Source organism: Chelmon rostratus, chromosome 10, assembly GCF_017976325.1.
Source record: "Chelmon rostratus isolate fCheRos1 chromosome 10, fCheRos1.pri, whole genome shotgun sequence".
Lineage (NCBI taxonomy): Eukaryota > Metazoa > Chordata > Actinopteri > Chaetodontiformes > Chaetodontidae > Chelmon > Chelmon rostratus.
This window is the reverse complement of record NC_055667.1, coordinates 16,705,913-16,720,380: the sequence shown is the minus strand read 5'-3', so window position 1 is coordinate 16,720,380 and position 14,468 is coordinate 16,705,913.

Below are 14,468 nucleotides of genomic sequence, written 5' to 3'. Positions count from 1 at the left end.
AGGTGGATGTGTGTGTGTGTGTGTGTGGAGGGGGGTGTTGAGGAGGCTCTCAAAAAGCCTGGGATCAGATTGCATGACTTAGCTTGCCCAATGTAAACAGCACCCAAAAGAGTGCATGTGTGCACGGGCACACAGATGCAAGCATATTGAATGAAGAGCGTTACTTTGATCAAAGGGGGGTTTTTCATTTGTCTGCCTGTACCTCTCTGGGGCTGTTTTGAAGCGAGAGGTGAGAATCATTTAGCCGCTGCACACCTACACAGGCAGTGAGTCAGAGAGGCAGGCCACCTGGAGCTGAACTCCGCTTGAACTGCAGACAGTGTCAGATTTAGTGGGCAAAGAAAAGAGACGCAGGATGGAGTGAAAAGTTGGATGAGTTAAAAGATGGATAAGACACACTGCACGTCAAATGATGCTTCCAGAGTTAGACAATATTCCATTTTCTCCCTGGGAGATCTAAACTACCTCCACAAATTCAATAAGAAACACGCCACTAGCGTGACTGTCATTTCTGATGTGTTTCGGCCGTTTTGAAATCTAACTCTGACATCTTGCTGGGGGGACATTTTTCTGGTTTGCAGTGTGTAGGAGGCGGTCTGTCACTCTGTAGCTTTGAGGCAATGAGATCACTGGGCCTGTCACCTTTCTTTTTCAGTGTGTGTGTTTGTGTGTAACATCATATCGGTCCCCTCAAAGTGTTTTAATGTTCGCAGTGTCACGCATGCGGTCCCTGACTAATGTGACATTCCTGTGCCATTAGTGACAGACATACAATACCATCATCTAACAGAAAAAGAGGGCTGCTCTGTCTGCTTGCCTTGCAGTCTGCTCTTGAGTCAGAGTAATAATTTGATTTTCCCCCTAACAGGAAATAATGTTATGCTGACCTAATTACGAAGTGAAGGGGGACTGGCATTCATTTTAATTCCTCACATGTGTTATTCCCGTGGAAAGACTGTCTAAGCATTATTGCCTCACTCTTATAAATGAAAACAATTAAAAATGAAATTGCTCCTTTTTGCAGATACCCCAGTGAATTGGAAGCTTGGACGTTGCTTCACGAATTCAACACAAGGTTTTGTGTACACAAAAGCTGATGTTTGACGGTTTACAGCCGGAGTGCCGTCATCTTGGAAACAGAGCATATATGCTTCTCTCTAAACAATTATCCTGTGTGGAGTCATAAGTGGGGCTTCGCATGTGTGTAACAGAGCAGATTACAGGGCTGTATAAACTCCACTGTGCACATCAGCGAAGAAACAAACCATCTCCAACACGTAGAACTAACATTTTTGACAGCTGAAATTGCAGTTTCCTCCCTCTCCCGCTCTGCTCTCAGTGTATGTGTTTGTAGTAATGTTTGGGACACAGGAAGCGGCCTGTCAGTCTTGTATAAACACAGCTCTTCCAAAAAGCGCTGATATAAAGCATCTGGGTGCGGCTACAGCTGTTTGTGTGTACACGGATGTGTGAGCGTGTTTGTGGGCCTCTGTGAAGTGTCTCTGTCATGGGTTCGAGGAAGAGGCAGGAGTACAGTATGTTGCTGAAATCAGAGCTGGCAGGGGTTTCAGAGCTGAATCACTCGAGGATCAGATTTGAGCCAAGAAGGTTAAGTCACTGGGTTAAAGTTTCAAACCCTCTTACAAGCTGCGGTGCTCTTACACAATGTCACTGCCCAAAGCTTCAGAGCCAACCTCCTCTGCTGGAGCTGCACTCTCTCATCTACCTTTATCTTGTAAAAGCAACATCATGCAACTATTTTACTTTAAAATAACAGCTTTAAAATAATTCTAATGATACACTGACTTGTAACAGGGAGAATGGCACCTCTTTCAGTCCCACTCAACGCCCCAAAGGCCTGTTCCTGCACTATGTAGCCTGGGTGAGTGGTACAGCACTACATCAAACACCACATTGTGCCGAAGCTGGCTCAGTATTGTTAGTAGGTCATCATGTCAGAGGTGAAGAGACAGAAGAGGATGCTGATGAAGGAAGTTAAGAGCATGATTTGTATTTAAAAGTCCATTGTATTCCAAAACTGCAGGGGAACCAAGCTGCAAAAAATGTAAGTTTTTGCATAATGTTATATAATAATAAACTTTATTTGTATAGCACCTTTCATACAAGAACTGCAGCTCAAAGTGCTTTACAAGTAATAAATCACATGCACCAAGTAAGCGCAGACAAAATGGACATGAAAACAGTTTAAAAAAATCAATGAAAAATAAGATGGAGAATAAAATCCACTTGATAATGATAATAAGTGTGAAAATACATATAAAGACGATGCAAAAAACCACAGGATTAATTTGCCGTAGGTAAAAATTGAGTAGAATAAGGATGAAAGATAAGGATAAAGCATCAAATCACAGCATGAAATATTAAAATATAGGTAAAAATAGATAACAGAGTTAATTTAAACACAAGATACTTGTGCTCAAAAAGAGGATTCATTCTCAGTGAAGAACCTTGGAGCTCTAATCTGCCTCTATACCTGCCAAAGAGCAGTGATTCCTAACACGTCTCTGGGGGTCATCAGGTGGAAACCTCCCTTCAACAGTGTTTCGCCTACTTAGTCCCACTACACCTCCAGGAGGTTAGGCAGTGAACTCCGGCGTCCCAGAGTCACCCCCCCTAGTGCCAGTTCACACTGCTCCTACACAATCCAAACAGCACCGCCACGTTCAACTGACCCAGAGATGCTCCAGGTAGTGGCCAGTACCGATGCTACCATTTAACTATTGCTAATGCTAATGCTAACCGCTAGGAAGAACAGAAGAAGACAATACAGTTCCGATGCTACCATTTAGCTAATGTTACGTGCTAACCGCTACCTGCTAAGAGGAACAGAAGAAGACAATAAAGCTAGATTCACCTATGCTGTTAATGTTAATTGCTAGCTACCAATACTAACTGCTAAGATACTATCGTACTCTCACCGCTTTAGCTATTGTTAGCTGCTACAATGCTACATGTAACTGCCGATTGCCACACTACCATCATCTACCCCTGCCTCTCACCAACTGCACCAAGAAAAAGCGGGGTGGGAATACAAACCCTGGTTCGGGTAGGGGATAGAAAATAAAGAGGTAGAGTCAAAAGATGAAAGTAGGGATTGGATACAGACCCTTGTTCGGGTAGGGGGTGGAAAATTTAGAAGGTGCTGAAGGTGGAGGCCTAAACCACAGACTAGATTTAACAGCCTCTTCTAACATTTCCTTCAAGAAGCAGCAAACCCTACCATTTCCTTCAAAAAGCAAACAGAGCAGGAAAACAAACCCTAACATTTCCTTCAAGAAGCAAACAAAACAGGAAAACAACCAAAAAGATCAAAAAACAAGCCAACTCTGTGTCTTACCACGCAAACTCACCTGAACAGGCCGCATGGTCCCAAAGAGAGACTCTAGCTGGCCACACCCCCACCTTATCTAAACTTCCTGGTTCTCTTCCTATTGGCAGAGCGAGAAGATGGGGCGGGGAAAGCAGAGCAGAGGAGAGGTGTCTTTTTCTTTAACCTCTTCTCTTGCCGGGTTAGGCATGCATGTCCTCTGCCTGCCCCCCCTCACTGTCCCTATTTCACCCCCCAACTACTATTATTTCTCCTGATCCATATCCACTGACTAGACCTAGCAGCCTCATCTGACATCTCCCTCACTGTCTTTCTTAAATTTTGCCCATGCACTCCCAGCTCCCTCAACAGTGAAACAGCTGACCCTGCAACAAAACCTCTACACCCCACTTCAACCGGACAGACCCTGGTCTTCCATCCCCTCTGCTCAGATTCTGTCTTTAAATCTGCATACTTAGTCTTCTTCCTTTCATAAGCTGCCTCCACTGAATTTTCCCAAGGGACTGTTAACTCAATAAAATACACAGTCTTTTTACTCATGGACCATAAGACAATGTCTGGCCTCAGATTACTATAAACTATTTCCTGGGGCACAACTAGCTTTCCTCCCAAGTCGACCTGCATTTGCCAATCATCAGCCCCTACCAGGCAGCCACCTACCTGCTTTCTCCCTGACTTAGCAGCTCTATTTTTCTCCCCCTCTCGAACAAACTGCACATCTAACCTCTCCTTTCTAGAACTTCCAGAATTCACCTGCTTCCTTCTCACCTCAATGCCTGCGGCTAAGCTTCTCAGCGCCTGATTATGCCGCCATGTATACCGGCCTTGTGATAAGCTAATTCTACAACCTGACAAAATGTGCTTTAAACTTGCTGTACCTGAGCAGAGTGGGCACGATTGATCGCCCTGTACCCAGAGACTTAGGTTCTGCGGGGTTGGCAACACATCGTATGTCGCCCCTATCAGAAATTTAATACGGCCTTCCTCCATATTCCACAGGTCCCTCCAACTAAGTTTCCTCTTCTCAACACCTTCCCAATTCAACCATTGTCCCTGTTTGGCTTGACCAACTGCTTTTGCCCCTCTTAACAACTCCTCCTGCCTACGCACCTGTTCCACTACAAGCTTTCTTTTCTCCTTTAGACCTGCTTTATTCCACACTGGTTTGCCTGGGCCAAGCCCCAAGCCTCCCCGGCCAAATTGAACATTTCCTACTATTTCTGCATGCCTAAGAGCTGCCTCTGCCTCCTGCACTGCTGCCCTTGGGTTCCATTTCCTCCCCCCAGAAGGATTCGGAACCACATTGCTAACTAACATGTCCTTACTCCCAGATAATAAAAGTTCTGTCCTAACCTTAGTGCATTTAAACTCCTCTGTTAGACTGGATACTGGCAGCTGAAGCATTCCTTTCCCATACAAAGCTACATTGCTTAAGCACCTGGGAGCACCCAACCATTTTCTAATATAAGAGCTAACTAGCCTTTCCATTCTCTCTGCTACAGATAATGGGACTTCATATACTGACATTGGCCACATTAACCTAGGATACAAGCCAAACTGCAAGCACCACAACCTCAGTTTTCCTGGGAGCCCTGATTTATCTATTCTCTCCAGCCCTTCTGCAACATCCTTTCTAAATTGCACAACCTGTTCAACATCATTCAGGTCCACATTGTACCACCGTCCTAGACTCTTAACTGATTTCTCCCTAATTGTTGGGATTTCCTCACCATCTATAGCAAACTTTCTATCACTTACTTTCCCTCTGTATATTGAAATACTCCTTGACTTACTAGGCTTAATCTTCATACTAGCCCACTTGAGATTCTGATTGACTTTATCTAACAACCTCCTTGTACATGGCACTGTTGAAGTTAGCAGTGTCATATCATCCATATAAGCCCTAATTGGTGGAAGACGCATTCCATTCTGCCGTCTCTCTCCACCTACGACCCACTTGGAAGCCCTAATAATTACCTCCATAGCCATTGTGAAAGCTAGCGGGGACACTGTACATCCTGCCATAATACCAACCTCCAATCTTTGCCAGCCTGTTGTGAGCTCTGCGATACTTGCACACAGTCTGATGTCTTGGAAATATGCTTTCACCAAGTTAACAACTATCTCCGGCACTTTAAAGTAGTCAAAGGAACTCCAAATAAGGTTATGTGGCACTGACCCAAACGCATTAGCCAGATCTAAAAATACAACATTCAAGTCTCTTTTCTCCCTCTTAGCTGTCTGAATCTGATGCCAAATCATGCCAGTATGCTCTAAGCATCCCGCAAATCCTGGTATCCCTGCTTTTTGCACTGTCGTATCTATCATACCATTCCTTTCTAAGTATTTAGCCAGCCTCTGTGCTACGATACTAAAGAAAATCTTTCCCTCAACATTTAGGAGAGAAATCATCCGAAACTGGCTAAGGTCCGATGACTCCTTCTCCTTAGGGATGAAGACACCTCCTGCCCTGCGCCATGCTCTTGGAATACTTTGTTTCTCCCAAACTATTCTCAGGTATCTCCATAGTGTCCTTAAGATGCCAGGTGCACTCTTATAGACACGGTAGGGGACTCCATTAGGCCCTGGGGCCGAAGAAGCCTTTGCACGCCTAACCACCTCCACCACTTCTCTCCACCTAGGTGGGCTCACATCCATCTCCTGCTCCACTTCCCCTAATGGTGGCATGTCAGGTGGAAGACCTATGTTCCTATTCTCCTTTGAATCTGAATACGTCGACTTCAAATACTGTTCAATCTCTGATTTCGTTGCCTTAAGTTGCCCTCCTTTTTCTTGATTAAACAAGCCTTTCACAAAATTAAAGGGGTTCCTAAAAAATGCTGACCTTGCACGTTCCTTCTTCTTTCTCTTCTCCCTAAGGTGTTCTGCCCTTCTGAGTACTGCTAACCTGCTTCTCAGTTCCTCCTGCAACACCTTAATTCCCTCCCTTTCTTCTTCTGTCGCCTTCCTCCACTGCTTTCTTAACTGCCTCCTTTCCTTTACTAACTTCTCTATTTCTCTTTGCCGCCTAGACTTGCCGACCTGCACCCTCTCGCCTTTCCTTTTGACAAGCACCCCAAATCTCTCTCGACCATAGGAGTAGATCACATCTCCAATTTTATCCAATTTCTCCACTACATCTCCTCTAAGCCTGCTTAATATGACTGATAAATCTCTATCAACTGCCTCCCACTCTTTGCTATCATTAGCCCTCGGCCACCTAACTCTAGCTTTCTGCTCCATGCTTCTCTCCTTGGCTGGCCTGTTGCCCTCAACACCAACTGCATCCCCTCTCCGTACCTCCTCCTCTCCAGGGATAGTGTTACTGATATCCTGCGAACTGTGGTTTTCTACCTGTCGCTGGACTTCATCCGAATGATTCGACTGACTTCTCAAGAAATACTGGTCGATGCGGCCACTCTGCCCTTCCACCGCTAAACACTTCCTCCTTCCCTGATGAGTTCTAAGGCCTCGGATTGATGTTATTTTCTGCCAGCCACATGGGCAAACTTGAAGCTTCTTATCCTCTGCTGCACAACTTTTGCTCTCCTTAGTTGCCTTCCCTGTCACCTGAGTACTGCTACCTCTGGCCCTAAGAGATGGGTCCGTGCCCCCATCCCTCACTGAGTCATGTATCCAAGGCATAGTCATATCCGTTATCCTGTTCGTTACCATGCAATCCACCTGTGAGTCATCTTCCACCCCTGCTCTCGCTGACTCTTGGGGTATTTTCCTTATATTGGTTGTAGCTAAGTCTGGTTGTAGCAAGGTTAAGGCTTGCCACTGCTGCCATGGGTTGCTAGCCCATACCAGCACCTGTGGGGTCTTTTCCCTCCTGTCAGCTGTCTTTCCAAGCAGTCACATGGTCTTTCCCATGTTGTCAGCTGCTCTATTCACAACAGTCACTAGCCAAGCTAGTTGTGAGTTAATTTAAACACAAGATACTTGTGCTCAAAAAGAGGATTCATTCTCAGTGAAGAACCTTGGAGCTCTAATCTGCCTCTATACCTGCCAAAGAGCAGTGATTCCTAACACGTCTCTGGGGGTCATCAGGTGGAAACCTCCCTTCAACAGTGTTTCGCCTACTTAGTCCCACTACACCTCCAGGAGGTTAGGCAGTGAACTCCGGCGTCCCAGAGTCACGCCCCCTAGGATGAATAAAATCAAGTGAAATACAACATCTTAAAAGAAGTGCGGAAATAGCTACTTAGTTAGTTAAAGGCTAAAGTGAAGAGATTAATGTTGCTTTAATAAAATCTGATTTAGATTTTTACAGGCTGACAGCATTTCTCCAAGCTGGGATAACGGCCATGTAGCATGGGGGAAAGTAATAGGTTTGCAGGAGAGGGCGAACTGGCCGTAAGGGGATGATAATGGCAGGAGGAAACGACAAAGCAACGTGGGAAAAGAGGCTGAGGGAAAGAGATTGGGCACTGGAGGAGGTGGAGGAGGGAGGTGGGTGGGTTAGTGGGTGACTGGTGAAGAATGAGTGTTTCTGTTCGTGGGCCGTTTATCAAATCAGTAGGGAGTAGAATTTGCGGAGGAATGCCACATGTTGCAATGCAGACTTGATCAATGACATGGGCTGTGAGGGCAGAGATACACTCTCTGTGGATGCTTTTCTTGTGAGAGATTTTTACAATTCTGGATGGTTTCAGGATTTTCATTAAGTCTCTACAGGCACACCAACGTGGATGCTCGTGTGCACACAAAGAGCTCAGATCTCCGGACAAATAAACCAGTTTTACCCAAGGACAGGATATGGCCTCCAGGAGGGGGTACACGCCATTTCCTGCCCACCTCCGCACTCCTGCTGTCCCCTTTCAATGGTGTGTGTGTTGTTGTGTGTGTGTGTGTCTCTGTGTGTGTTATGTGCTGGTGCTGTGCTTCCTCCTGAACACAGACCCTCTCTGTCCAACAGGGTCAGAGGGTAGAGGATGAGCCATAAAGGGACAGCAGAGTAAACAGATGAGATATGCTGTGTGTAACAGAGGTTTCCAAGCTTGTGCCAGCCAGAGCTGCATACATGCAGCTTTCCATTGCACCCAAATAGTTGATGGAAAGTTAAAATAAACTGCTGAGCTATGTTCAGTTGTTGTGGCAACATGGATAAAATCGATGAGGGGTTGATATGAATGAGCAAAATTGAATAGAGAGAGTTTCTAGATAAGATGCGGAGATGGCAGTGTCTATTTCCTGCTAATCCTGTGAATTAAAATCACCTCCAAGTTAAGATACTGACAGTAATGCAAAACAGTGAATCCAGTTTCCCATAAAGAACATCGCTGAGGGTTTATGAAGGTATCTAGAAACGGCTTAATCTCTAAGTTGAGAATGTTCTCATGAAAGAAGGAAGGTGAAATACGGGATATGTCATCACTCTCGGACAAGAGACAATATCAGTGTGGAGAAATTCTGTGAACTTAATGGCAAATTAAACACCTGTGTTGGAAAGTTATTAACTATACTCACTCAAGTACTGTACTGAAGGTCAGTTTTGAGTTGGTTGCATTGTACTTGAGTGTAATGTAACATGTAACTTCAGCTCCACTGCATTTTGAAGATAATACTGTACTTTTACTACATTTACCTGATAGCGATAGTTCTAAAAAAAGTGGTTCATAAAATCGTTCATGAAATAATGCAAGTTTGAACACATAAGACATTACATGTACTCGAGTAGTATTGCTAGTTCCACTGAATTAAAAGCTCTGAATACTCCTTCCATTTAACCGTACAAGGTTGACAAATAGAGGCGCTCCATGTCACAGTGACCTCAGGCTTGAATATCACACATCTTGGAATCTGATCTTGCAGGCTTCTGCCATCTGGCACAATTACACTCTACTGATTAATGTTACGTAATACAAATGAAAAGGGAGACAGTGTGTTTCACTGCAGCCCAGTTGCCAGAATGAAATGTTGGCATTGTACGTCTCTGCAAACCACGGATACGTTAAATCTGTACATTTCACGTGTACCTACAGTAGGTATCAACGTGCCGTAGCTCAGATTACTGTTACATGTACATGAGACGACTGTTTGAGGCAACAAAATTGGGCATATTTAATGAGACTTTGGGATATTTTCCAGGTGTCTTTCTGGCAACTAAGCTATGTATTTGGAGCCAAAGCATGATCTTTTTGTTTTTTGTGCCTAAACCTAACCACAGACCTTAACCACAGTGCTGTCACAACATAACATTTTGAACTGAAACATAAAGTTTGAATCTAAAGAACGCAAAGAAACTTAAAGTTTGAACTTAAAGAAATGGAAAGTTTCAACACACAATGGCAACATTTATTCTGGCGGGCTGTTTGCTGTGTGGTGGTACACTGGAGGAGATGGTTCACATTCTCCATGAAGTTTATCAATATTCTAACAAAGGGACTTTGGCAGCTAAGTTCCGAGCCGTTGGGTGTTGGTTTCTCTTGTTGTTTCAACAGTGGGAGGCTGAAAGCTAATGAGCATGCAGGTACAAAAATAAAGATATTCAGCTCAGATTAAGTGTAAAAGATCAGCACTTTCCATCAATGCCTCCATCTACTTAAGAGTATAAGCGGTGATGAAGTACCTTTGTACCTGTCATTAAAAGTTGTTCTCTTTTCCAGTAGCATGACCTCACAGTCTCGCTACGCCCACGTTTGTTGCGCAGAGCAAAGTGATTGCGGTTGCACCAGCGGTAATGTGAGCGTGACTTAGCACACTTCATTTCACTGATTAGCACACATTCATCCAGTGCATGGGGACCAGTTGGTGAAATACAGGGATTACTCGGAGGGAAACCCTTTGGGCCTTGATTTACTGAGAGCTGTTGGTTAATAAGGAATCAGTGAAATCACAGAACTCCTGCCCATGCAGTTGTTAGACAGAAATATCAGAGGCGTGTACCGAGATGTATTTCAACTGTGAGCCAATCAGGCTTAAGTGTGCTGCAAGAAAAAGGAGCGTCTGGGCCGAATGTGCACAAACCACACACAGAGTAAGCTAGGCAGTGGCCAGCAAGTCGGGACATGAGAGAGTAAGAGTGTACTGACAGAAGCTGGAAGATACATGCTGGGGGGATGGTGCAAAGAAAGCAGGTGTCAGAATATATATGAAAGAATGAGCAACATGGTGAATTACTATAGTAAGAGAGGAGAGGGTATCAGAACGGGAAGACTGCTGTCGTGTTTTTCTTGGATCTCTGGATGAGTCTGTGTTACACTTGGCAGATGAGAGCAGAAAATCGCCTGTTCTGGCTATTTTTCTTTTTTCTTTCATTCATCCCTCCACCTTCGCTCTGTCTTGCTTCATGTTGTGCCATTCTTTCTCTGCCTCTCTCTCTTTTTTACCACAGGTATTCAGGTATTTGCCCCCGGGGTGCTGCTGCTGGTGCTGAGAGGTGCAAGGTGCACTTTTGTCCTCCTGTCAGGGCCTGTGTGGGCCCAGGGGAGCGCCAGCCGAAGGACCAGGACAGTTCTATTGTCCCGACGCATTCCACTCAATGAAGGATACGGTAGGGAGGGTGCTGGGTAGGGGGGCTAAGGCGGGTGGAGATCAGCCTTTGAGTTGGAGATCTAGAGTTTGTGTGTGTGTGACTGCAGAGATTGCCTCCCCTCTCCTCCCCCTCCTCCTGCCTTGTCCCGTCCTATCCTGTCCCCTGAGGAGCCGCAGAGCAGGCGAATGCACCTGCCTGAAATCCACACCCCAGGGCCAGACGCCTATCTCCCCCCATCTCCAAGGTTTTACAGAAACACCGCATGTGCCACACACACTGGTGTCCACTTACACTCTTTTAAAAAGGGAGCACAGAGGGAGATCAAGCCATATCGTACTCTAGATCTCAGAAATCAGAAGAATTTAAAATCAAATGAAAGGGTTTCCGAAACATTCAGATTGGATTAATGTACATTTGCAGCAGGCTGAATCTCTAAACAGTATTTAATGAGCTGTCAGCTACCTTAAAGGGGACCTCCACTGATTTTATGCAAAAATAAAGCATTTCGAGGAACAAACACGGACACACTTGTAGGCGTTTCTTTGCTGTCTTATTCGATCCTTTCCGAGTTAATCAATTGGCTTGCTGTGAAGCTATTCGCCCTCTTTTGCAACAGCACAACAAGCCACATGATCCACAGAGACTTAAGCCACTGTGCATGAAAAACAATAATTAATCACATCCAGACATTCTTTCTTTTTTCTCTGTCACACACACTTTTTCAAGGTAACCAAATCCCCACATAGAGCCTTGTACTGCATGCCCGCTGCTCAGTTCATGTGCCCCCTCACTTCTCACATAACGATCACACTACTTTGCTGCAGAGTAAGCTCGCCTTGTTGTATTTGGCATAACAAGAATCGGCCCTGGTTTGTCACGGTGAGCAGATTCACATTGCATGAGAGGCTAGTTGGCTTAACGTTGCATGTCAGAACACATGGTCAGGCTGATGTGCATGCTTGTGTGTGTGTGTGTGTGTGTAACTAGACCCTCTTGTGCAAGTAGGGACAGGTGTGTCACCACCTGACCACGCCTCCGGGCCACACGGCACCTCCTGTCCCTAACACCTGTCCCCTTCGTCTGTCCAAAGACCTGTATACCCCTCCTCTCTCTGTCACACACACAGCCACACACACACACACATGCACTGGCTGAGGATGTCTGGGAGGAAGGCAGGTTGCTGGGCTGTGACGGGGCGAGGAGGGATCAGATCAGGTGGTCTGGTAGCCAGTTTGTCTTGAGTATCCACACAGCTGTCCCCCCTGAAACTAGAACTCTATGGAGCTTTCTGCCTCAAACTCGCTGTCTGTCCCACAACATGGTGTCAGCTCTGCCCACGCACTGACATCGCTGCAAGCTGTTGGATCATTACATCCCTTTGGCAACAGATGGAGACGTATGAAAACATATTTCTATGTCCAACAACAACAACAACAACAGTTTTTATGTATTATTTTAATGTTTTCATCATTCTTATACAGAAATGTTCAGATTTCACAAAATATATCTGTAACAATGTGACTGGCACGTCTATAATAGCTTAGACTAATGCGCTTACTTTATGACTGTTTCACTTCCAGCTGAAAAGTCATGACTGATTGAATCATACTGTTTGGGAAATTCTTCATACGTAAGCAAAAATGTTCAGAATGTCCTGGAAATCTCTGTAGAATCTTATTTTTTCATTGATTTACATATTTATGTATTATTCACTGTCTTCATGTTTATCTTATATCGAGCTTTGTCATGTTTATGCAGTATTATCATTGTATTTATTGTATGTGTTGTGTTGTATAAGTGAAAATTCTGATATGTAATGCCTCTTCCTTTATTCCAGCTGCGATCACTGCTGTAAAATTTCAATAAGAACAAAAACAAGCAAACACAAAAGTTTAAACATACTGCAAAGACCTGGTTTCCTTTTGTAGTCTGTTTTTAGTCCGGGTAGTGTTGGCCAATCACCTTTGGGTGATGAGTGATGCAGGTGGCATGCGGGCAAACAGTCCGTGATTGCTGAAAAGCAATCTCAGATCGGCTGCCGTCTGAGTAGGATTTAGCTTTTTAAAAAAATACGTCTGCTTGCAGATGTCTCGGCCTGGATATCTGTTGATGCAGATATCTCCTGGACAAACTGAAAGAAACACTGGCTGCTGGTCGTCCCCAGACAGCCAATGGTCTCTGAGATTGGCATCAAATAATTTGATAGCTCTATGCACTACTGAAGGTTACTCTAACACTAAACTAAACTTACAACATGGCAGGTGTGCCGCTTTAAATTTAGTTCCAAAAAATGAGACTGAGGGTTTGTTCACAATCTGTGTGATCACATGACCGACCGTTGCTTGGCACATTGGACTCCTTTGTAGTGATGTCAGTGGATCCTCAGATCTTAACTGAAGTTGGTGAACAAAATGTTATCATAATTGAACTATGAAATAAGACCCAGGTTACAAACAAATGAATTTTCCTTTAGGGATTTGTGTATGTGTGTGTGTGAAAGAGAGAGAGAGAGAGAGAGAGAGAGAGAGAGAGAGAGAGAGAGACAGAGAGAGAAAGGGAGGGAGAGGTCAAAGCAGCCTGAAGGCCATTGTAAATTCCTCGCTGGCTCAACCAAAGACATTCTTCTCTGCTGTTTTTCTTTCTAATCTCTATGCTCAGATTACCAGCTAGAGGGCCTGACCAGATGAGAGGAGCAGAGGGTGGCATGCATGCACGCACATGTGCCCAAACACGCACAAACACACGCGTGCACCAGCCTCATAGGCATGCCACCACCTTCTAAAAACACCGCAGTACGCCGCGCTTACTGGATGCTTGAAGTTGGTGTCACACAGATGAAATAAAAACACAGCGACACACTGAAGTCATTACCTGAGAGCTTGTTTTTCGAAGGCCAAAGAAAACAACCCCCTGTGGAGGATACTGAGAGGATTCCCACATGATAACCACCCAAAGACACACACTCACAAACACAGTATTTGAAACTAGAATCTTCCCATAAAGCCTTTCCAGATGTGATCAGTTTCACTTGAATGATACCAGTCCAAGGAGATTCACTGCTAGATCTGATCACAATCAAAAGTACCATGGTACAGTTAATTTTCTCATATATGAAAATATGATCCTGCAATTAGGCTGAAAGTCAGTTTCACACCAAAATATGTCACATTTGAAGACGTTGCTGTTAACATACATGTGTTGCGGGATGTTACAAACAGCCTGTCAGTTTTCAGATAACTTGAGACAACTTTTTGATTTTAGCACTCGCACCATCTTCAGAGTCTACAAATCACTGTTGTTCCTACCTGACAACAGAGTGTTAAACAGAGAGACGATGGAGGAAAGACAACACAGAGGGGACGCATTTCCTTCACACACAACAACACTGAAATATCCGTTATTGGTTGGAGAAGTTGGTTTTGGCTGTCGCGAATGTGCTCTGTCTGCCAACAAACAATGCTTACAGCAAAGAGCCACAGTGGCAGGAAATGCACGCTGGCTGGTGAAGTAGCAATTTGTAATTGAATGACAAGACGATATCACATGTAACCGGGAAATCACAGAGTTCAAGAAGAGATCAAACAGCAGAAAATGAAACAGTCAGCGATTAGTACGACAAACACAGTAATCGTCTGTCAC